The sequence below is a fragment of the Symphalangus syndactylus genome, chromosome 12, assembly GCF_028878055.3.
Source record: "Symphalangus syndactylus isolate Jambi chromosome 12, NHGRI_mSymSyn1-v2.1_pri, whole genome shotgun sequence".
NCBI lineage: Eukaryota > Metazoa > Chordata > Mammalia > Primates > Hylobatidae > Symphalangus > Symphalangus syndactylus.
In genome coordinates this window covers 107,404,133-107,427,726 of record NC_072441.2, presented here as the reverse complement: position 1 = coordinate 107,427,726, position 23,594 = coordinate 107,404,133, and positions in this window count along the sequence as shown.

The window sequence follows — 23,594 nt, the reverse complement described above, 5'->3', positions numbered from 1 at the left end:
ATAACATAATTAAATATATAAATACTTAGGATATTTTTCTCTCTCTTAAAATTTATCTTAGCTTTGCAGGCCATAAGCTCAGAAATATGTGTTCCTTGTAAAAGCCACCATCTTGACCTCTTATTCTCCAGCCATTAGCACAGTAAGTGTGCATTTAAACAGTTAACTAGCTATGAAATTGTTGGTAGAGGAGTTCTACAAAAACTGCAATGTATTAAAATCCTGTTTGGTCACAACTTTCTGAGGGAGGGAAGAAAACTTCATATGAGTTATGGCGATGTAATTTATGTTGATTATAAGAAAAAATTTGTTTAGGCCAATAAAATTCAAATTAACAAAGCACATTCAGAAACGAGGTTTAAAACATAAATAGCATGAAATAGGGGAGATTAGAGCTAATATTTTCCAGGAGCTAAATAAACACACAAGCTCATATAGCATTTATTGTAAAGGTTAGAAGAGAAATCTAATTCAATATATTTAATGTACATGTAGAATGATTAGAATCTGTCTGGTTCTTGATAAATATAATCTAAAGAATTAGTTTAGACATCTTTCTCCCATCTTCAGTCAGAGTTTTATAAATTAATGAAATTATCTATTATCATTTCATCTTAGATGTCATAAGACTTTGGAAACAGGGGGTATTAGGGACTAATTTACAACACATAAATAGCTTGAACAGGTGGTACTTAATACCATCACAGATACTGGTCACTGGGTAGAGTTCACAGTTATGGAAGTGAATGCCAATTAGAAAAATGTTCATATCCTCATCACTGAGTAAACTTAAACTAAGTGAAAAGACACCACTTGCCAGGTGCAGTGGCTCAGGCCTGTAATCCCAGCACTTTGGGAGGCCGAGGCAGGCAGATCACGAGGTCAGGAGATCGAGACCATCCTGGCTAACAGGGTGAAACCCCGTCTCTACTAAAAATGCAAAAAAAAAATTAGCCAGGCGTGGTTGCGGACAACTGTAGTCCCAGCTACTCGGGAGGCTGAGGCAGGAGAATGGTGTGAACCCGGGAGGCGGAGCTTGCAGTGAGCCGAGATTGCACCACTGCACTCCAGCCTGGGCGACAGAGCGAGACTCCGTCTCAGGAAAAAAAAAAAAAGAATGGATGAATACAAATGCCTTTAATTCCGTTCAGACTTAAGACTTCACAGTTCTCAGAGACACCAAAGAAATTCTTTCCAAAAGTTTTTTTTGCAGAGATATATTTAAAGGCATAATTATATTTTTAAGAGCTTCCCAGATTGTAACAAATATAAGTAACTTCAACTAGCAAATAAGAAATTCATAAATGTAGCTAGCTGCTCAGTATTGCTGATTTGATATCATTTGATATCTTCGAAGTGTACCAACATTTAATGAGGATATAACTGAGTGAATCCTGCAACAGAAATATTAACATATGTGCTAAAATGAGCTATAATGGATATATATATTTCCAATGTCATTTAGAGCAAATACTTATATTAATCAGGCTGAATTATATGACTCCTACATTGAATCTTTGAACAATTGAGTTACAGTGGCAAATAATAGACAAATAAAGAAATGACATAATTAGATCATAAACTGATTTAGTAGTCTTATATAATTTTTATGTAGAGCCTGAAGGAAGAGTGCTGATCATGAAATAGTATCCTAAAAGAATGCAGCTATTACTTAATAATACAAGGAAATCAGAAAATTTGTCAAGGATCATGCAGCATAGTGAGTAGTGATGATTTACATATATCTGAATAGATGATTTACATATATCAGAATAGATGATTTACATATATCAGAACTGATGATTTACATATATCAGAACTGATGATTTACATATATCAGAATAGATGATTTACATATATCAGAATTGATGACTTACATATATCAGAATATTCATCCCTTAACTTAACTACTCATAGATAACAACTTGAGCATTGTGAAATGTTGTTTTCTCTCTGAGGTATTCTTTCAGATCCTACATACCAGTGAAACTACTGACATCAGCTCCTCCGAAGGGCTCCAGGAGAAGCTGACTCACTAAAGGGTGAAGTTTCTATATCCTGGTGATTTAAGATTTAATCCCCCTAACCCAAACCAGTCAGTGACCCCATTTATCCAGCCCCTGGTCCTCTACAATCCCTTCACCCCAACCAAGTACTCTCTGGAAAGACAGATTTGAGGGTGCTCGCATCTCCTCACTCAGCTGTCCTGCAATCATTAAACTCCTTCTTTACTGCAAACTCTGTTTATCAATTTATCAGACTGTGACTGCACAGCAGTCAGAGAATACAAACACGTGAGTCCTGTATCATTTATAAATATTTAACTTTTATATATATTTAACTTCTATACACATAATTGACTATTTTGTATATTACTATTAGTAGGTAATAATAATATTTATATTTCCTCCATAGGTAGCTTCTGGGGCATTTCTGCCTGGTAAATTTTATTCTTTAATGACAAAGACTAAAGTAAGTAACTTTAAAATATTATTGAGAATTTTTTTTCTATTGATGGGACACTGAATTTGTAGGTAGAAATAAAAACCTAGCTTTTTACTAAACTTAATTTTAAACACAATTCAAAATATAAATATAAAATTAAGAATTTCCAAAATTAAACTTAGTTTTAGAAACTCACATAAGCAAGTGTAATACTGAAGAGCAAAGAAACTGTGGTCTACAAAAAAAATTATAAGTAATTCATGAAATCTAAGGGCTAATTTGTGAAGTAAATTAGGAGGATATTTTATGCTGTAGCACCATCCTAGAGACCAAGAGAATCGCTCTAGGAAAACCTGCTCAACTCTTTTTAACCAGAAATTCTTTCTTTCTCCAGAAATCCCTTTCAGGTAATGCCTAATAATATCTCACTGAACATGTATTAGAAATCGTAGTTTAATTTTTAATTAAATAATTCAGTGAAAATATATTAATTGTAAAGATAAATTTTAACACATATGGGAATACTAGACTTACGGTGGTCATCAACCCAAAATGCTACAAAATTACATGGAATGGTTAGTTTGGCAAAAATAAATATCAACACTACCACCAAAAACCTAGGTTTCAAAAAGAAATACAAGAAGCATTCCAAAATGTTAAAAATTTTTCATTTGTCTACTTTCTAAATGCTCTTTAAAATACTTATGTCATCATAATTTTGAAGTTTAAAAGTAAAGAAATAGTTCTCCTAGTTAATATACTGCCTTAAAGTTACTCTGGCTCACAAACAGAACAAATCAAAGCATGACTTGACAGCCGTCAAATTACAGGAAATTGAAGCTAAATGAAATTGGACACCTCACCTCATCTAAACTCCTTACTTTATAAGAAGGAAAAGCCTCACAAAATGTTGAGGTCATTTAGCTTAAAGTCATCAGGTGAGTTAGAGATAATCTGAGAACACCACTTTTTTTCTCTTTGTTACTATTCTCTCATGAAATTTTGCCTGAAAACAGGTCTACTAAAGATATAAGAATTTGTAATGAAGATGAATATATATCATTGTCTTTCTGCTTAGGGTTGTTCAATATTTTCCCATTGATAATATATAAAATCCTACCTACTTTGACCTCCTATCATTGCCTTTCTGCTTAGGGTTGTTCAATATTTTCCCATTGATAATATATAAAATCCTACCTACTTTGACCCCCTATCATTGCCTTTCTGCTTAGGGTTGTTCAATATTTTCCCATTGATAATATATAAAATCCTACCTACTTTGACCTCCTCTCCCACCATTTCCTTGCTATCTCCTAGAACTTCATTCTTGACTCCAAAGCTGCACCCTCCTGCATCAGTTTCTTTTGTTTGAAATCTTCAGCCCTTCATAAATTTCATCCACCAAACTCCTATTTATCCTTTAACTCCCTATTATTTTTTCTTACACTGCCACATTTTCCTTCATTAGCACATATCCAATTTAAAGTTATATAGTTTGAGTTTTTGCTTGACTTTCTGTTTCTCCATTAAAGCATAAGCTCCACAAAAGCAAGTATCATGTCTGATTTAACAAGGTATATTCTATTCTTATAAGAGTGCTGCCACGTAAGTGTCAATGAATGTTTGTGAAATAAATGAAGGACTAAAGGAGTGACTGAACAAATAAAAATAAGTTCTCTGTGTGTATTGTATGTGTGAATAAGATTTTGAGTTTGGCCAAGGCAGTTAATCACATATTAACAACTCATTAAAGTTTATTGCTATGAGGTACACAATTGGTTCAACACCAAATTCTAAGATGAAACAAGGTTTGTGTTCAGAAATATAGTGTCACTTTTTCTAATATCAGTTGCCCTCCAACTATCAGCATGACACATGCAAACCATTGATACGTGTTTTTCTGTTTTTTTTTTTGTATTGAAGATACAACATGAAGGAAAATTATTATATTTCTAATAGGAAGTCCTGTTCTAAATGACAACAAATCTGAGCGTGAACACATTTGTTTAAAAGAGAGAGATTAAAAAGATGAGATTCTGTTTGTACAGTATATAACTGAAGAGAGTTGTATCTAGCAATTTGACAAGAAAGGTGAAACAGAACATTAACCTGAGCACACAAGTTCAGCTAATGATCTGGGATGGGGAGTTGTGGGTAGAGAGGAGGACAAAGACGAAAGACAACCGTTTACCCCAAGTTACTCTCCAAAGATGAGAAAAAGCCCTCTTAGTAATGTCTTTCAAAATCTAACTACTTTCAAGAACACATCGATAAGATACAGAGAGATAACAATCAAGTTGGACAGTAACTTAAAAGTCAGATGTCTTTTTAAGCATAAGTAACTTAGAACTGTAAAGTAAAAAACACTAAATGTCATTGACTTTAAAGTGGATACTGAAGAAAAAGAAAACCCTTCTGTTAAAAACTAGACTACATGCAGTAACTTATGTAGAAAACTTAGCATAAATATTTATACAAAATTGCCCTACCCTATTTTATTAAAGTATGACATTATAAATTAAGAGAAAATCATTTTAAAAATGAGTTATATTTTAGGCCTTTTTTCTCAAAATGAGTTTCATAAATTGATATGGTTATTAGCATAGGAATTTCAATAATAGGAACAAAGAAACCAAAAGAAAATGTGTGTGTGTGTATGTATACAATTACCTGGCATTCCAACTTCAACATGTTTAAAAATATTTCAGTAAAAAATGTTAGATTTATTTTAAGGTAGTTTGTAAGATATTTATTAGGTTTATTTGTAGGCCTTGCACACTAAGTTAAGCAACACTATCATAAAATAAATTATTTAATAATGAAACAGAAACTCAAAGCTTCATATTATAATTAAATAACCTCTAAAGTATCTAGTAACTTCAACTGTATCCCTAAAATAACATCAGGTCTACAGTGTGTATCAACTTGCCCAGAGAAAACGCAACAATGAAAGAAAGAAAGAGATATCTATTTTTTCATAAAAGATCAACACACTTTGTCCAATTTTTTTGTCCAACTGCTATCAAGTGGGCCAACGCTAATGGCAAATAAAAGAGCTGCCATTCAACATGCATTCTAGTAGTGAATATTAACTGACTACTCTGTGAAAGCAGTGTTCGTTGAACAAATAAAAGAATCTTTGCCTGCGTGACGCTTATATTTTGGTCACTTTACATTTTACTGGAGGAAACGTGAAGAATAGAATACCAGCAATATTAACAACATTATCCCACTAGAAGGTCTCCAGTGACTGATACTTTCAGACTCATGTCAATGACCCTATATGATCTTTATATTCCAAGGAGCATGGCAATGGATTTTAACATTTCCAAATTAAAAGGTAATGGTAAAGTAATGATAACCAACACAAAAATGACTCCCTGGAAACGACAGCAACTCATTTCAAATGGCTTTGGAATGCCACTAGGACAGTACCTTTTTCTTTGTAATGAAAAAGTCTCACAATCCAGAGAGCAGGTCTTGTGAATTTTGTGAATTTTGATGAGAGGTAAGGCATTACAGAAAGACCCAAAAGTCATGCTCCAGATTCCGGCAATATAGCTAGTAGGACAGACACAGAGTACATAGTTTTACTACTGATCACAGTGATTTAGAGATTGGAACCCATAGTTCTGTGAGATCAGGCATCACTTCAAGATAAATTTACATTTTTAATAAATGCAAACTTTGGCTCAGCTAAACAAGGTACCTTGGGCTATATTAACTGTAGATAGATAAATTTGGCGTAATTAACCCTTGCACAGTCTAAACATACCATGTGCCAAAAATGATGTAAAGCACTGAATATGTGAGATAAAGTATGATGAATTCCATTGACAAATACAGGCAATAGCTTCCATTTAATTGAGAAGAAACCGTATACCTAGCACAAGTCTTTTTCTGTGCATTAACTTTTCATAATACAACTATATGAAGTATATAGTATAAAATAGTATATGAAACTATTTTATATATAAATAAAGGTGTTTCCAAAGGTTAAGAAAGGGCACGGTGAGAGTGAGAAGCACAGTCTGGGTGGGCAGGACAATCTAGTTGTCTATCTGTGCTTTCAACTCCAATAAACATCATCTCCCACACCACGGCATCTAACTCAGAGTCACATTTCAATTGCCAGCAAATGGAAGCCTCATAAACCCAAAATGTGAACGGCAATGAAGTTCATAGAGCACGCTTTGAGTGCACAGAGTATCTTTGCAAACATTATCTTTTTTTATTACACTTTATGTTTTAGGGTACATGTGCACAACGTGGAGGTTTGTTACAGATGTATACATGTGCCATGTAGGTGTGCTGCACCCATTAACTCATCATTTAACATTAGGTATATCTCCTATTGCTATCCCTTCCCCTCCCCCCAAACATTATCTTTTAAGACTTTCACAATCACGCCATGAGATTATTCCCATATCAAAAAGTAGGAAATGAAAGCCTGGAAAGAAGTTATATTGACATTAAACTGCTCTCAAACCCAAGTGTACAAATGATTCTTCTTGCAAAGAAATTCATATTCTACACAAAGTTCTATTTCAAAATGAATTCTGGAATTCAATTAAACACTCATCTGGAAAACGAGAGCTTAAGTGGAAATTCCTCACTGGTATTCAAGCAAATAAATTAAATAATGATATTAAACCTACATCTAATCTCTTATTATTACATATTCAAAGTTTGCTATACAGCTACCACTAAGTTATACATTTCCAGTGACACAAACCATAAAATGAATTTGTTTCTATTGGTACTAGCAAAAAAAAAAAAAAACCTGCGTAGACAGCAAAAGGGTCAATCTACTAATTTATCTTCTAATAACTTTCCACCCAGGAGCATTCGTCCCTCTCATTAGACAGTTGTTCTATGCTTCTTTTTTTCACATTCTAATTGCCTCACCTGAACCAAAAAAAGAATGTGGATCTAGGATCAATACCTTTTGAAAAGTCATTTATTTCATTATATTATTTTTTCATATATCTGCATTATTGCATAGAATACCTGATTGGTCTTATGCTAAGTTTTTCATGTAACATTACCTCTGCAAGATGTTAATAAGTATCCTTCCAAAAATGTTTGAAAAATCTTGGGTAAAATATATTACGTAAGTTCCTGTTTTATAGTTTTCCAAGAGTTTTACTATCCTTGGCCAATGACAAAATTCAAAGCAGAGATACAGTACACAACTTTTGTAAAACTTACCTATTTTTCTTATAAGACTGTGGCTTTGTTTTGTTTTGTTTTGAACTTCTTTTCTGTGATGTGACATGAGACTGTGTGTTGAGTTAGGGGTGGGGACATACATTAACAGAGGTTTAGGAACTGCTTTGCTAAAGCAAGTTTGAGGAGAAAATGGGGAGACTAATACAAGATTTTCCTTTAAGCAGTGGGAGTTGAAGGGGTAGGTGGTTTTTGGAGAAAGAAGAGACCCATTCATGGCACAGGCTTCTTTATGTTTCTGCTCTGTGTGATACTTAATGAGGATACAGACATTCACTTCCTCTATTTCCCACCCCTGGCCGGGGGTAACCCAAAGGTACCTGATAAAGACACAGCCTTATAGCTGTATCAAGTATCCCTGAGTGTGTTAGGACTGGAGAGGCCTAAGGAATAAAAAACATACATGCATTAAATGGAACAAATACAGAGAAGAAGAAAACTCAGACATGGTACATTAATTGTGTACCTTTCCTTACAACCCAGCACATCACAGGGTACATGACCTGCTTCCTTTTGACCTGCTTCCTTTATGTTCACTGCATGAACAGGGAAGGGGGTTGGGGTACACGTGGGAGATAATTGTGTTTACTATGTACCTGGTATTAATACATCTATAGAGACAATTGGAATGACTATACTGGAGAAACAGCAAGAGAAGAACTGAAAAGGCTAAAACAAATACTTGGTTCTCTAAAAAATACTCCAAAGGATTTCTCATGTCTGACAAATTACATTTTAGTCTAATAGTAATAAGTGACCAAAACTAAGGTGATTTGATAAATATCATAAGGTATTTTACTGTGAAATTGATATCTATACGTATTGCTTATAAAGCTCAGTAATCTGTTCTTGAATTGAGAAATTACTGAGACAACATCAAAAGCTGTCATTTTTGTTTCTATGTTGTCGTTGTTATTGTTTGTGAGGTCAGAGCTTCTAAACTTTATGACTGTTTGAAAGGGGCCTATATAGACCTTGCCTGAATATTAAGTCATGTGAAATGATAAAAAGCTTTCTGATTTATTGGGTTAGACAAAGAAAAAATTGAGAAATTGAGCATCATTAAAATTAAAGACTTTTGTTATTAAAACTGTGCTTAGAATGAAAACAAAAGCCACAGGTTGGGAGAAAATTTTTTCAAAACATATTCAAAACATTTTCAAAACATATCAGATAAATTACTGGTATTTAAAGTATACAGAGAACTCGAAAATAAGAAAGAAAACAACTCATTTAAAAAATAGTCCAAAGGTCTAAATACAGCTGTCAAATGGGGATTTTGAAGTTACTAGTCATGTATCATTAGGGAACTGCAAGTCACAGCAACCGTGAGATATTATTACATGACTATTAAAATGACCAATATCCAAAAGTCTGATGATACCAAAAGCTGGCAAATGTGAGGAGAAACAGGAACTTTTATTCATTGCTTGTGAGAATGCAGAATAGTACAGCTACTTTGGCAGTCAGTTTGGCAGTTTCTTATAAAACTAAACATACTCCTACCACACAACCCAGCAATTACATTCCCGGTATTTACTTAAAGGATTTGAAAACTTACATGCACACAAAAGCCTTCTTCCCATGAATGTTACAGGAGCCTTATTCATGATCACTAAAATCGAAATGTCCTTCAGGAAGTGAATGGAAAAATAAACTGTGGTATATCCAGGCAATGGAATAGTATTCTGTCAAGCTACAGAAGACACACAGGAACCTTTAAATGCATATTGCCAAGTGAAAGAAGCCAGTCTGAAAAGTCTACATACCGTATGATTCAACTACATGACCTTCTGGAGAAAGCAAAACTATGGAGACAGTAAAGAGATCAGTGGCTATTAGGGATTTGGAGGAGATTTGTGCAGTCTAAACATGTCATGTGCCAACAATGACGTAAAGATATGTGAGATAAAGTATGACGAATTCTATTGACAAACACATGCAATGGCTTCCATTTAACTGAGAAGAAACCATATACCTAGCACAAGTCTTTTTCTGTGCATTAACTTTTTGTAATACAACTATATGAAGTTATAGCCTATTTTATATATGAATAAAAGCATTTCCAAAGGTTAAGAAAGGGCACAGTGAGAGTGAGAAGCACAGTCTGGGTAGGCAGGTCAATCTAGTTTTCTATCTGTGCTTTAAACTGCTATAACCATCAACTCAATCTACTAATTTATCTTCTACATAAATTAGTAGAGGAAACGATGAACGGATGGAGCAAGGAAGAATTTTAGGAGAGTGAATCCATTATTCTGTATGACACTGTAATGAGGATTATTTGTCATTACACATTTGACAAAACCTATAGAATTCATAAGACAAGGAGTAAACTCTAATACAAACTACATACTTTAGTCAATAGTAATGTACCAATATTGACTCATCAACTATAACAAATGTACCACACTATTGCAAGATGTTAAAAATCGGGGAAATTGGGGTAGAGGCTGAGGATGACGTGTGAATGCTTATTCACTTCTTTCTACAAACCTAAAATTGCTTTTAAAGAGTCAATAAGAATTAAAACAAGGCAGGGTTTTCATGCAATGGAAAAAAACACACAACTTTAGTAAGTGACTCATAATTATGCTTATGCCACTTTGCTAGATTACACTTCATTAATAAATATAGTTTCATTCTTTATGTTATAAAGCAGAATAAAGTCAGATATCTAGAGAAATTGATTTTAATGATTAGAGTAAAAGCATTTTCACCTCCAACGTCAGAATGAGTTCTTCAGAATCAGTCCATTTTATAGTTAAATCAATCATTGATTTTAAAAAAATATTGAGAAAAACTTTAACTTCACTTTTTCCATCAAACTCAATGTCATGACAGCATTGTCATTTCAATCTAGGATTAAAACCTATTTCTGGACCCAGTGGACTTACTGTGATAGATTCTGAAAATGTCAGACGTTAAAGTCCAGTCTTTGATCTGCTGTCCTCTGCAGTTATCAAAAGGTCAGTTTATCCTGCTTCTTTTCTCTCTTTTTCATATATCTTGCACTTCAGCTTAATATTAGTATTAAGCTAAATTTCTTATTTTATTTTGATTGATAAAGGAAAACAGATTGTTTCAATACAGTTACTGAGAATAAGCAGCAAAACGTACTTATAAAGTACACAAGAGAGCTATAAGATAAAAATTTGTTCAAAAAAAGATTTGGAAATTTTTATTGCATGAATGTTCAAATGGAAAGGAAAACTTTCTGGATTCTTTTTCCACCACACAGGAGTAGCAGCACTAAAGTAGTGAATAATGTCCGTTCAATTGGTAGTTTTCATGTATTTCTGATATCAGAAATGGACTGTTAGTAACTAGTTTTAAAAGCAGAGCATTTTTGTGCATGGCATTCCCCTGAATTCCAAAGCCCAAACTTAACTTAGGCTAATTTCTCTCTGCTGGGAGCCCCATTAATTTCTCATAGATAACATTTCATATATATGCGGCATTCTGATGATGTAAAGGAATTCACACCTTATGGGCCTACAAGCCAAATTTAATCAATGGCTTGCTTCATATGGCTGAGAGCTAAAAATTGTTTTGGCATTTTGGAAGTGTTTAAAGAAGGAGAAGGAAGGGGAGAAGAAGAATGAGTAGATGAAGGAGAGACAGAGACTACATATGGCCAGCAAAGCCTATAATATTTACTGTCTAGTTCTTTACACAAAGAACTTTTCCAATCTTGAACAAAACACACACATTTTCGTTATGCCAAAAAAGGACTACAATAAGTCTTCACTTAACATCATTGACAGGTGCTTGAAAACTGGTCATAGGTATATATATTTATGGTCACGTGATGTTTTGATACACGCATAGGGAGGGATAAATTGGGGATGGTTAATTGGTACAAAAATACAGTCAGCGAAACCCATTTTACCATAGGTTGACATCAAAAGAGTTCAGCTTCTATGGCTTTTGGTAACTAAAACGTCAACAAACTTGTAAATAAAGATCAAAACACTTCTAATATTAAATGCTGAAATAAATTTCAGCTATTCATACGTTTAAGATTAATAAAAGCTAGTAAAATCATTATTTACCTACTTATTTCAGTTTAGGGTTGCAGTTGACCGCAGCCTATCCTGTCAGCTCAGGACGCAATGTGGGAACCAGCCCTGGACAGGGTGCCGTCGCATTGCAGGTGCACTCACACATACCCACGGTTACTCAGACTGGGACCACATAGACACGTCAATCAACCTCACATGCACAGCCTTGGGAAGTGAGAGGAAACTGGAGCATCCAGAGAATATCAATGCAGACATGGGGAGAATACATAAGCTCTACACAGACAGTGAACCCCAATTGGAATCAATTTGTTTTTTCTCATCAACATCATAATGAAATGACATTGAATGAAACGTCGTTATTCAAAGACCTGTTGTACTCAGTTCTAAACATTTCAGAATTAAGAGATCTACACACATCCTCTTCTATATAATGGAGTGGGTCTCTTAAAATTTCCTGGCAACATACTCTTAGCCTGCCTAGGAAACACTTTAGAATACAACTGCATTATAATAAATTTTCATATTCTATTCATATCTTCATATTTCTCCCTCTACTTATTAAGGTATAGTCTTGTATATGTAATCCTTCAGTTCCTGAACAAGGTGAACATATGATCTCATGATGTGTGTTTTAATTTCTTAACTTTGTTGAGATTTGGGAATGTGAGGATGATGGAAAGGAAAGAAAGGAATTCAGCAGCTATAAAAGAAATCTGACCTTTAATTTTTTTATTGAATTTGTTTCTTGTTTTATTTTTCCTTCCTTTGCACAAATGAGAACTTCTAGTTTTACAAAGGGTACCATCAACTTTAGGACAAAAATTTGTATTTGTGGCATAACACAAGTTGGAGACACAATGATTTAGAGATTGCATATCAATTTTATCAAATAAATGTGATAAAGTAGGTGATATGCACACACACACACATTTGTAGTGACAAAACCATTGACACAGATACCCAGATGGCACTTAATGTACTTTCAGCCTTAAATTCTTTCTCAAGGACAAGCCATTTGTTTGCAAATGATTTAGCATTCAAAAATGATTAAACACGGGAAAAAATGCATTGCACATAAAGTTCAGATTACAAGTGAATTAAAGTCACACTAATATAACTATAATTTATAATGAATTCAAATGGCTTTCAGAAGGGTCATCTGTGGAAGGTGAAGAGCAATCTGAATTTATTTTTCTGGTAACTGGTCACAGCAATGTTTTCTAGACTAGTGAGTGAGTGCTCATACAGCACCATGTGTGTTCAACAACACATAAAGTTGGATGACAAAATCTACTTTAGTGAGAAGGTAGCTATTTCCAGGGGCACCAATAGTAATGTCAGTTTTGAGTCTTGGGTTTGCTTTTGTTTGTTTACAAGGCGATGAAATGTTTAAGGAAAAAATAAATTCTACCAATCCATGTTGAGTGAACATTTCAATCCTTGTAAAGACCAAAGTCAGCTGCCACCATGCCATGCAAACCTTATAGTACATGACATGTTAAATCGGTAACCTCGAAAGGGACTTCTGAGAAGCTATGAGTAAAAGGCACATACAAAATGCCTCTGAGATGAATTCACAAATGAAATGGAAAAGGATAACTGTGTACATCCAAGAAGAATAGTAATTAACAGAAAACAAGAACACTTCTAAATTGAAAGAATCCCTAAAGTAAAAGAAGACCAAAGAAAAAGAAATAAAGATGAGAAGTGAAATGAGGCGGAAATGGTGAGCGACAAGGAGATACACTGAGAAAAAAAGTAGCTAAAGTTAGTGTGTTATTATTTCAGCAAAATTAAGTATATCAATACTGAGAAATATGACTTGAAATAGATTCAGTACCTCAAGCAGAAACATAAACAAATAACATCTGGGTTTTTCTTTTGATAACCAGTATTTTAAATACAAAAATCTAAAAATTTTGTCTTTGTGTAAGAGTTACACATTTATCATACCAATCAATAACAAAAAGGCGCTATAAATACTGTATGGAAATAAATGTCCTAACAGATGGTAACCAGACATCAGTCTTCACCGGTAAGGATTAGATTTGAAGGTGTTTGCAGATAATTAAAACTTGTTTTTATAACATAACTTAGCAGCTAAGTAGTATAATGAAAATGGGATATTCAAATTATAAGATATAAAATATTAAAGATAGAAGAACATGTTTATTTTTTCAATATAAATATTGTTACAGCTCAGAGAAACAGTATGAAATCTCAGGGCTCATGAAAGGCCACATTCTAGAGATAGTGATTGACAGGTATGGTAATTCCCCTACAGCGTGGTGCCTGTTGTCATGGAGTAGCATGTCTCCTACAGGGTACTACCAGCAGGTTCATGTAGGAAGAGCCAATAGTCCATGTGAGAAACCCCGGAAGGCTAAAGATAGAAGGAAATATTTGTGCCACGTTGAAGAGCAAGTTCACCAGGTGAATTGGCATGTGGCTAGGGTACAACTTCCCATACATATATAAATAATGAAACACACAAAAAATTATCAGAAAAGTATTTTATTATTATTAGAGTCACGATTAGCACTCTCCTCATCAGGAGAGTTTTAGGTTTTTTTCTAGCCCTACTCTATACTTTTTAAACACAGTCTCCAAGTTTCAAAATAAAAGTTTCTTATTTTTAATTCAAATCTCAATTAAAATAAAACAAAAACCGAAAATGTAGAAGTTCCTTATTTTGACCATCTATATATCATACACAACAAAAAGACTGATAAAATTCCACTAAACACAACAGCTAGATCCGTATTCCCGTTACTGCTTAAGCCCATTCCAATAAGGATTTTATACCAAATCTGCCCTTGCCAAGGCTACCTGGGGCCTTCATTTTATTATTTGCAATGGACAATTTTAACTTCACATCCATGTTGGCTTCCTTACATCCTAGATGCACATACAGCCAGATTTTTTCCATCAGATGTGATTTGATCCTCCAAATTCGGAATGCCTTGATGACCTCCTCTTTATCTAAAGATCACTTTAAAAAGCCTGAAGTATTTGGCTCTTCCCTAAATCTTTGGCCAGATGTAATGTCATCCTCCCATTGGCTTTCTTTGTCCAAACTACATTAGCCTTATCTCAGATCTTCAAACAAGTTATATTTCCTGCCTAAGATCTTTCTATGAGTGAGTGAAAGGTGTGACGAAGATAGTTCCTCTTTGCCCCCAAAGGTTTCATTGATCACGCTGATAATGAATTTACTGTTATTTTAATCTCTTACTGTTATACTCAGGCTTAAATTCTCTACCCTACACACTTCAGTTGACATAATTTTAATTTCCACTGTGATGCTTCTCTCTCTTCTGTCAACACTCTCTCCTCACAGGGTTTCTTTTTTTTTTTTTTTTTTTTTTTTTTTTTTTTTTTTTTATTATACTTTAGGGTTTTAGGGTACATGTGCACAATGTGCAGGTTTGTTACATATGTATCCATGTGCCATGTTGATTTCCTGCACCCATTAATTCGTCATTTAGCATTAGGTGTATCTCCTAATGCTGTCCCTCCCCCTTCCCCCCACCCCACAACAGTCCCCGGAGCGTGATGTTCCCCTTCCTGTGTCCATGAGTTCTCATTGTTCAATTCCCACCTATGAGTGAGAACATGCGGTGTTTGGTTTTTTGTCCTTGCGATAGTTTACTGAGAATGATGTTTTCCAGTTTCATCCATGTCCCTACAAAGGACACGAACTCATCATTTTTTATGGCTGCATAGTATTCCATGGTGTATATGTGCCACATTTTCTTAATCCAGTCTATCGTTGTTGGACATTTGGGTTGGTTCCAATTCTTTGCTATTGTGAATAGTGCCGCAATAAACATACGTGTGCATGTGTCTTTATAGCAGCATGATTTATAGTCCTTTGGGTATATACCCAGTAATGGGATGGCTGGGTCAAATGGTATTTCTAGATCGAGATCCCTGAGGAATCGCCACACTGACTTCCACAATGGTTGAACTAGTTTACAGTCCCACCAACAGTGTAAAAGTGTTCCTATTTCTCCACATCCTCTCCAGCACCTGTTGTTTCCTGATTTTTTAATGATGGCCATTCTAACTGGTGTGAGATGGTATCTCACTGTGGTTTTGATTTGCATTTCTCTGATGGCCAGTGATGAGGAGCATTTCTTCATGTGTTTTTTGGCTGCATAAATGTCTTCTTTTGAGAAGTGTCTGTTCATGTCCTCTGCCCACTTTTTGATGGGGTTGTTTGTTTTTTTCTTGTAAATTCTCCAGATCAGGAGTCAGTAACATTTTTGACAAAGAGCCAGATAGTAAATATTGCAGGCTTTGTGTTGCCAAGAGGCAAATTTATGGAACTTTCCCTGCTGAAAAATTTCCCTGTATTTTACATTTTAGACTTATAAATGCCACACGTACTTATAACTCATGAGCCATACAAAAATAGGTGGCAGACCAGATCTGGCTCATGGGCTATAATAGTTTTCCAACCCCTCACCTAGATTCATGACTTTAGGCATGCTCTATAGGCTACGATGATCTAACTCACATCTCTAGCCAAGTCAACTTCTCAGTGCCTACTTGATGTCTCCACTTGGATTCTAACTAGCGTCTTAATTTAAGATTAAAAAATGTAAAATCAATCACACATACGCACCTACCCACACCTCTGTCACTTGCAAACTGCCTCATGTCATCAAGACTTTGCCATATCACTAAAAGTGACCATAATCCCCCATGTCCCTAAATCCAAATACCTTGATATAATTCTTGCTCAGTAAATTCAATCATCTTCAAATCAACTTCCAATCTCAACTGATTTTCTCCAACTTTATTGCTACACTCATAATCCCAACTACCATCATCCTTCAACTGGACAGGTGCAATAGTCAGCTAAATGAACCCCCTTCCTTCACTACTGTACCCTTCCACAATAGTACACCCTCCTAAGAGCTAACCTCATCGTATCACACATCCATCATAGACTTTTCAATGTAGTTAATTTATATTCACATTTTGATATAAGATCTAGATTTGGTCCCTGAGAACACTCATGTAATCTCTCTCCATGCTCTTCCTTCATGGACATTCCAGCCAAACCGGCCTTCTTTTCTTTGTAAGAAACTATCAAGCTCTCTTTTTAAATTACAGAATCTTTATATCTGCCCTTCTTTCTGCTCAGAGCACCCCAGATCTTCAAAGTACCTTCCTCTTTGTCTTCACTCAACTCTCAAATGAAATATTACCTCCTCAGAGAGAAAAATGCTCTGAAATACCTACAGCCAGATCAGTGCCTTCCTCCTTGACAGTTTTACTCAGCCATGTTATCACATGTAATCTTCTTCGTAGTAGTGTACTTTATAGCCCTTCACACCATTGCTTTTTTTAGGTATTTGTATGTCTTCCTCCTCTTTCCCTCCTCACTACAGTATAGCCAATTGTGTCTTTGCCTTCTTCACTGCTATATCCCCTAGTGCCTGGTAGGCTTTCTATAAACAGCCATTTATTGACTTATTGACTACATGTATATGCTAATCCTTTTTACTAATTGTTGTTACACTATAAATTTCTCTTCTCCCTCTCTTCGCTTCCCTCTTCTCATGTCCCTTGATGCTTCCTACTCAATATTAACATGGACATCATTTTGTGTCTTCAGCATTTCTCTTTTCATTATATTATGATAGGTTAATTTTCCTAAGAAAACACTATTTTGACAAAAGCAAAGCATTAAAGTAAAGCAGCATAGGATCAATTTTTTCCTATTGAAAAGGAAACACCATCTTTCCGAGAAGACAATTCCACCAGGAAACAAAAAAAACACACACATTTCCGGTAAGTCCTAGTTCCCAAGACTTGAAGCCAGTATGTTTTTCCACTTTCAAGTATCCTTGACTGTAGAGATAAAAGGTATCCACTTAGAGATATTAACTCATTACCACTGCCTAAATTTGGTTTCCAGAAACACAACTTAATATGACATCAATGGATGTGATAATCATTTGAAAGTAGCTTTATCAAAATCATCCAACAGAACAAGTTACTTTCCTAATTAGCATCCTCGGTTAAATACCTAAATCTGATGAATAATAAGTTATGCATTATGCTAAATTGCATTGGCTCACTATCTTAGAATGCTTTCAAACTAATTAAAAATGAGATATTCAGTGATGAGAAACATAAAAAGATAAAAACCTATTTCAATCAGTTTAAATTAGAATTTAACATTTCTTCAATACGCTCTTTTGTAGTCAATTGCAAGAGTAATAAAGCAAAATTATTGAGTCTATAATAGTGACCGTTCAAAATTCATAGTGAATTATTAAAAAGAAAACTAAGGTCCCTGCCAACTTTCCACCTCACTTCAAAGCATAGCCAAGGTCATTACAACAGCAAGTAAAAGACTCCACACAATTCCCACTTCTTCGCCTCTATACTGTTACTTCTGGAATCTTCTACTGCTCCAAATTGTGTGTTTGCTCCAGACTCAGCAGTTCTCACCACCTTGTTCTTCCAATTGCCATCTTCTCTGTGCAGCCTTTCTTGACTACCCAGTTAAAAATTATCCTATCAAAATTATCTGATCCCCATCCAGGATTACTTTTCACCATCTAACTTACGATACTTTGCATATTTATGTGGCTCATTGTCTGTTATCTGTCTCCCTAAGTTAGAATGCGAGCTTCATGATGGCAGAGTTTTGGTCAATTTCCTTCACTCAATAATTCCTGACCCAAAGTAAACACTTCATAAGTATTTTTTGAATATACTAATATATAGTCCGAATTATCAAGGAACTTATAAATAAATAAAGACACAACCCAGCATATAGTGCAGCTTGAGAAATGTTGATAGTGTGGTACAGGAGGAGGTATGTAAACTATGAGAAGCAACAGTTAAATAAGAAGCAATCCAGAAAGACACACAGTGTGGGTGACATCTGAGTTAAAGGACAGAAGGTAAGAAGATAACCAGATGGAGAAAAGAGAGGAAGATCTTACAAACAAGCATCAGAAGTTACCATAAGAAAAGCAAGTACAAAATCATCAGAAGAAAAACAATTGCATCCCAGTTATTACCACAAACATAATTAACTATGAAAACCCAGAACAGTTCATGCTTTGATAATGCTAAAGTTGATACGTAGATTAAGATGTGATATAACAATCTGCAAATCTTAGTTTTCAGAAAACCTTTTTAGGCAAGATATGATGATTTAAGGAAGAAAAGTTGCTGATGGATGAGGCATGTTGTCCCTTAAAGACAAACACTATGAAGACTGCGTACAGCCTTTATAATGGAAAGGTGCCACGTTTTTTCTTTTTTAAGTCCTTGGAATCTCAGTTGGCAACTTTGAAATTCATGTGTAATTCATGAGTTTTTTAAAAGAAATGTAATAAGTAACACAAGTGATTCTAGAGCTTGTCTTTAGGCTGAGGTAGATATTGGCATTATAAATTGAAGTGCTAGAAAGGAACAATAAGAATTAAGAATAAGCAGTAATTTCTGCCAAGATCTGTGGCACCCAGTCTCACACATAAGGCTTTTTGGAATCTCTTGGTTTCCAAGGTTCAGGCTCTCATACTTTAGTTTGTACATAAAGGACTTAAGTTATTCTTAAAGCACAGTTTTAGCACTTCACACCAGGAGATGGTTATGAGACTGATCACAGGATAAAGTGAAATAGGATGTGTGCCTACTTGTAGAAGGAACCTCGTTCCTTTTGCCATTCTATTCCTACTTTTCTGGCAGGAAAGTCCTAGAAAAAATTTCATATACAGATTAATTTTAAACAATTTACATTATATTTTACTATTAATAGCTTCTAGAATATCTTAGCTTAGGCTGGCCCTGGTGGCTCACACTTGAAATCCCAGAATTTTGGGAGGCTGAAGTGGGCGGATCAACTGAAGTCAGGAGTTTGAGACTAGCCTAGCCAACATGGTCAAACCTAGTCTCTACTAAAAATCCAAAAATTAGCCGGGTGTGGTGATGCGTACCTGTAATCCCAGCTACACAGGAGGCTGAGGCAGGAGAACCATTGAGCCTGGGAGGTGGAGGCCGCAGTGAGCCAAGATTGTGTCACTGCACTCCAGCCTGGGCAACAGAGCAAGACTCTGTCTCACAAAAACAAAAAACAAACAAACAAAAAAAGAGTATCTTAGCTTATATATTTCTCACATCTGATCCTACCACTTTACTTCTTTTTTCCTGTTTATACCAATTATTTCTATTCCTCTTTACATATAGGCAGAAAGATAAGACTAAAATGTGTCATAGACAATGACATCTAGTAAATTGACGTATTCTTCATGTTTAATTCCACAACAGATTTCAAATACAACCAAAATCTCCAAATAAAATCTTAATTCTAAATTGAGTGCTTGTACAGTCTTCAAATATGTTCAAATAGAACATCAAAGCTCAATAAAAATAGTTATATCACTTGGGATGGTGTTTAAAATATTTTTTCCTAAATAAATTCAGCTTCAGAGGATGAGAAAACCTTCGTTAGGAGATGTTTTAAAGAACAAATTAAGTTAAATGTGAAGGAAATCATACTTTATTTTGTTGAATAGTAAGATTTTTTTGTTGCTATTGTGAATTAATGCCATCCAAATATTGAGTGATGTAATTCAATTTAGTAAAAGAAAAAAGTCTAAATTATCAACTTCTTTCCTTATAAAAATGAAATATGCTATAACTTGCATTTTTTCCATGGCAATGACCCTGATGATCAGAGAGGTTAAAACCTAAAAACATTTAAAATCATCTAATCTAAATTATAAAAAAGAAATCCCTTTCTTCAGAAAAAATAATTTTTTAAGGAAGCACTCATAAACAAATCTCTACTAGTAGATATACAGCATACACATCTCTTACTATCTCCCATGCAGACTGCATAAAAAGGCGTGCTGGCTACTTTTAAGAAAACAACATTCAGATGTCTGGAAAGTATCTGAAATGCATGATTAATCTACACAGATAATTTTCTCAAGAAACCAAATTTTGAAGACAAGTAATTCAAAAGTCTATTGTCTATAAAGTAAATCCGCTGGTATACTTAAACTGCTGTAATCCTTTCTCTGTTTACCTTATAGTGTGCACCTCTCAAGCTATGGGAATGCATGTCTTCTCTAAGAAGAGCTGACTTCTTTTGTAGGAAAAAGCTGTTGGAAATGACTGTTAGGATTTCAAATGTTTGGGAGTGTGTATTCATGTGGGTTTTACGTGTTGAATATTTGCATTTGTAATTTTAAGATGCTTAAATCAAAAACTAAAATGACCTATGCAACATAATTCTGCCATAGGATAAATTAAATTCAATTAAATGTTCCCATACAAATTATTATCTACCACAATGTAAAAATATTTATATATCACAAAGATGTAAGAAACACTGACTTCTATTATACAGCAGAGTTCAATTTCACTACTACTTAGCTTGATGATATTTTAAGGTCATGTCTCTTGGAATACACATTCAATATTCATTGCCAAACGTCTGAGCTCACCTCTCTTGAAGCAATATTCAATTATCAAAGGAAAATAATTTACCAAGCAACCTCACAAAACACAAACTCTAGGTAGCATCAAGGTTTTTCAAAGTGATTATTCCTTACTGGTCGAGATCCTAAGATATTAAAACTCATAGATCACATGATCTGAGATTTTCTAATTGAAAAGCTGTAGCTGTAAACCTTTCATTCAAAGTCGGATACTACTTTCAGCTGTCAAAAGAATTATGCAATCACTTAAACTTCTGGAATGAAAGAGAAAATGAAGGGAACAATAAAAGTAACTGAAATGCACTGAGAAATGAACATAAGGAACCAAATGGAGGCAAAGACAGAGAGAGAGAGAGAGAGGGCTGTTTATCTAACCTTCCCTTCTTGAGTGGGTTTTCTCTGATATCTCTAGAGAACAATTGGATGTGTAACAATGAAATACAAAACACAAGATACTGTCTTCGTATAATTACTTGTAATGATTCCAAGATGGCATAATTTGAGAACTTGCTAAATAGGACAACAAAGTGATCTGCTTTTCCAAAATTTTGCCCCTTAGCTTATATATTATTTCATGGTGAAGATCAATAAAACTGAAAATTGGAATTGCCAGATATTATCAGATTTTATTTTTTGAATGCTTAACAGCTGACCCAAAATCTGGTCATAAAAATGGAAGTTAAATTAAATTGTCCTCAAAATTTAAGTTTGCTACATTTGTAAGAACCACTTGCTTCTTCAAAATCTCAAACTTTCTCATATCTAGCAGCAAATTGAAATTAGGAATTTAAGCATGTAAATTCATCATGGAAACCAAATTGATTAAAATTTTCTGTGTATTCATGATAATGTTTAAAATTTTTGCTACATTTAAACCCTAAGTTAGTTACAAAAACCCTAAAATTATGCTTGTTTAAAAACTTGGGCTAACTTGCTTTTGAAAACATACTGACATATTCGTTCCATTCTTCTTATAATTATTTTTTTGTCACTCCCAAGCAGCACACCATTGTATATATCCCCAAAACGGCACTTCTTTGTTAAAGCCATTAGGACAGAAATATTTTTGAGCCAGATGCAATGGCTCATGCCTGTAATGTCAGTACTTTGGGAGGCCTAGGTTAGAGGACTGCTTGAGGATAGGAGTTTGTGACCTGCCTGGGCAACATAGCAAGACCCAGTCTTTACAAATGAAATGAAAATAAAATATAAAATAAACTGGCTGGACAAAGTAGTGCACACCTGTGGTCATAGCTACCAGGAGGCTGAGATGAGAGGACCATATGAACCCAGGAGTTTGGGGCTGAGAATGAGCTATGACTGCACCACTGCACTTCAGCCAGAACTATGGGTTGGTGAGTTAGAAATAAGTTCTCAGTTCTGAATATAATAACTGCTCCTGGCACTCCCCAGAATGAGCTGGGTTTTCTTTTGCCTCTCTATAGTCCCTCTTCCTCAGGAAATACCCCCATGGTTCTGCCCGCTGTGCTATTAATTACACCAATGCTTATTATATGTCAGTTCAGTTTTATCTAGATTCTCCCAAAGTCAGTGCTGAACTTAGTTGTTTGAAAATGTATATATTGTAATAGTTACCAAAAAGACCAAATACAGCTAGATATTTATGCTATTTGTTTTATTTCCATCGTAGGTATATTTCCTTTTAAAATTCATATATATCTTTCTCTAAGGATTGTCTCCGTTTTCAGATGTTAAGCACTTTCTCATGCACACACCACCTAAGCAGCAAAGACAGAGTCCACGTCAGGGAATGTCACATTCAGGATAAGTACCTATTATTCTGTAACTCAGAAGTAGGAAAATGGATGTCCTCAAGCAGATGCTTTTCTTGACAGATACAAAAATTTGACAAGGATCACTGACTGACTTCCAACCCACCATTCATCACTTTTATCTTATTTTGACCCTAAGGGTCCCAGAGGGATAATGGCACTACATTCCTATTTAGAATTCAGATTTCAGATTGCATTTCTTATATCATTGTTTATAAGTAGTGGTTGCACACAGTCGCGATAATACTGTGACATTAATCTACATTCCTCGTTAAATCGATTTTTGTCTTCCGTTTTTGAGCTTAGCTACAATTTCTCACACGGTTTCTCTAGGAAGATTCCTCAATGACTGAAACATTTAGAACATGGTCGATTCATAAATACGACACTGGGATTCCCCAATGACTGAAACATTTTGAACATGGTCCATTCATAAATACGACACTGGGATTCCCCAATGACTGAAACATTTAGAACATGGTCCACTCATAAATACGACACTGGGATTCCCCAATGACTGAAACATTTAGAACATGGTCCATTCATAAATACGACACTGGGATTCCCCAATGACTGAAACTTTTAGAACATGGTCCATTCATAAATATGACATTGGGATTCCC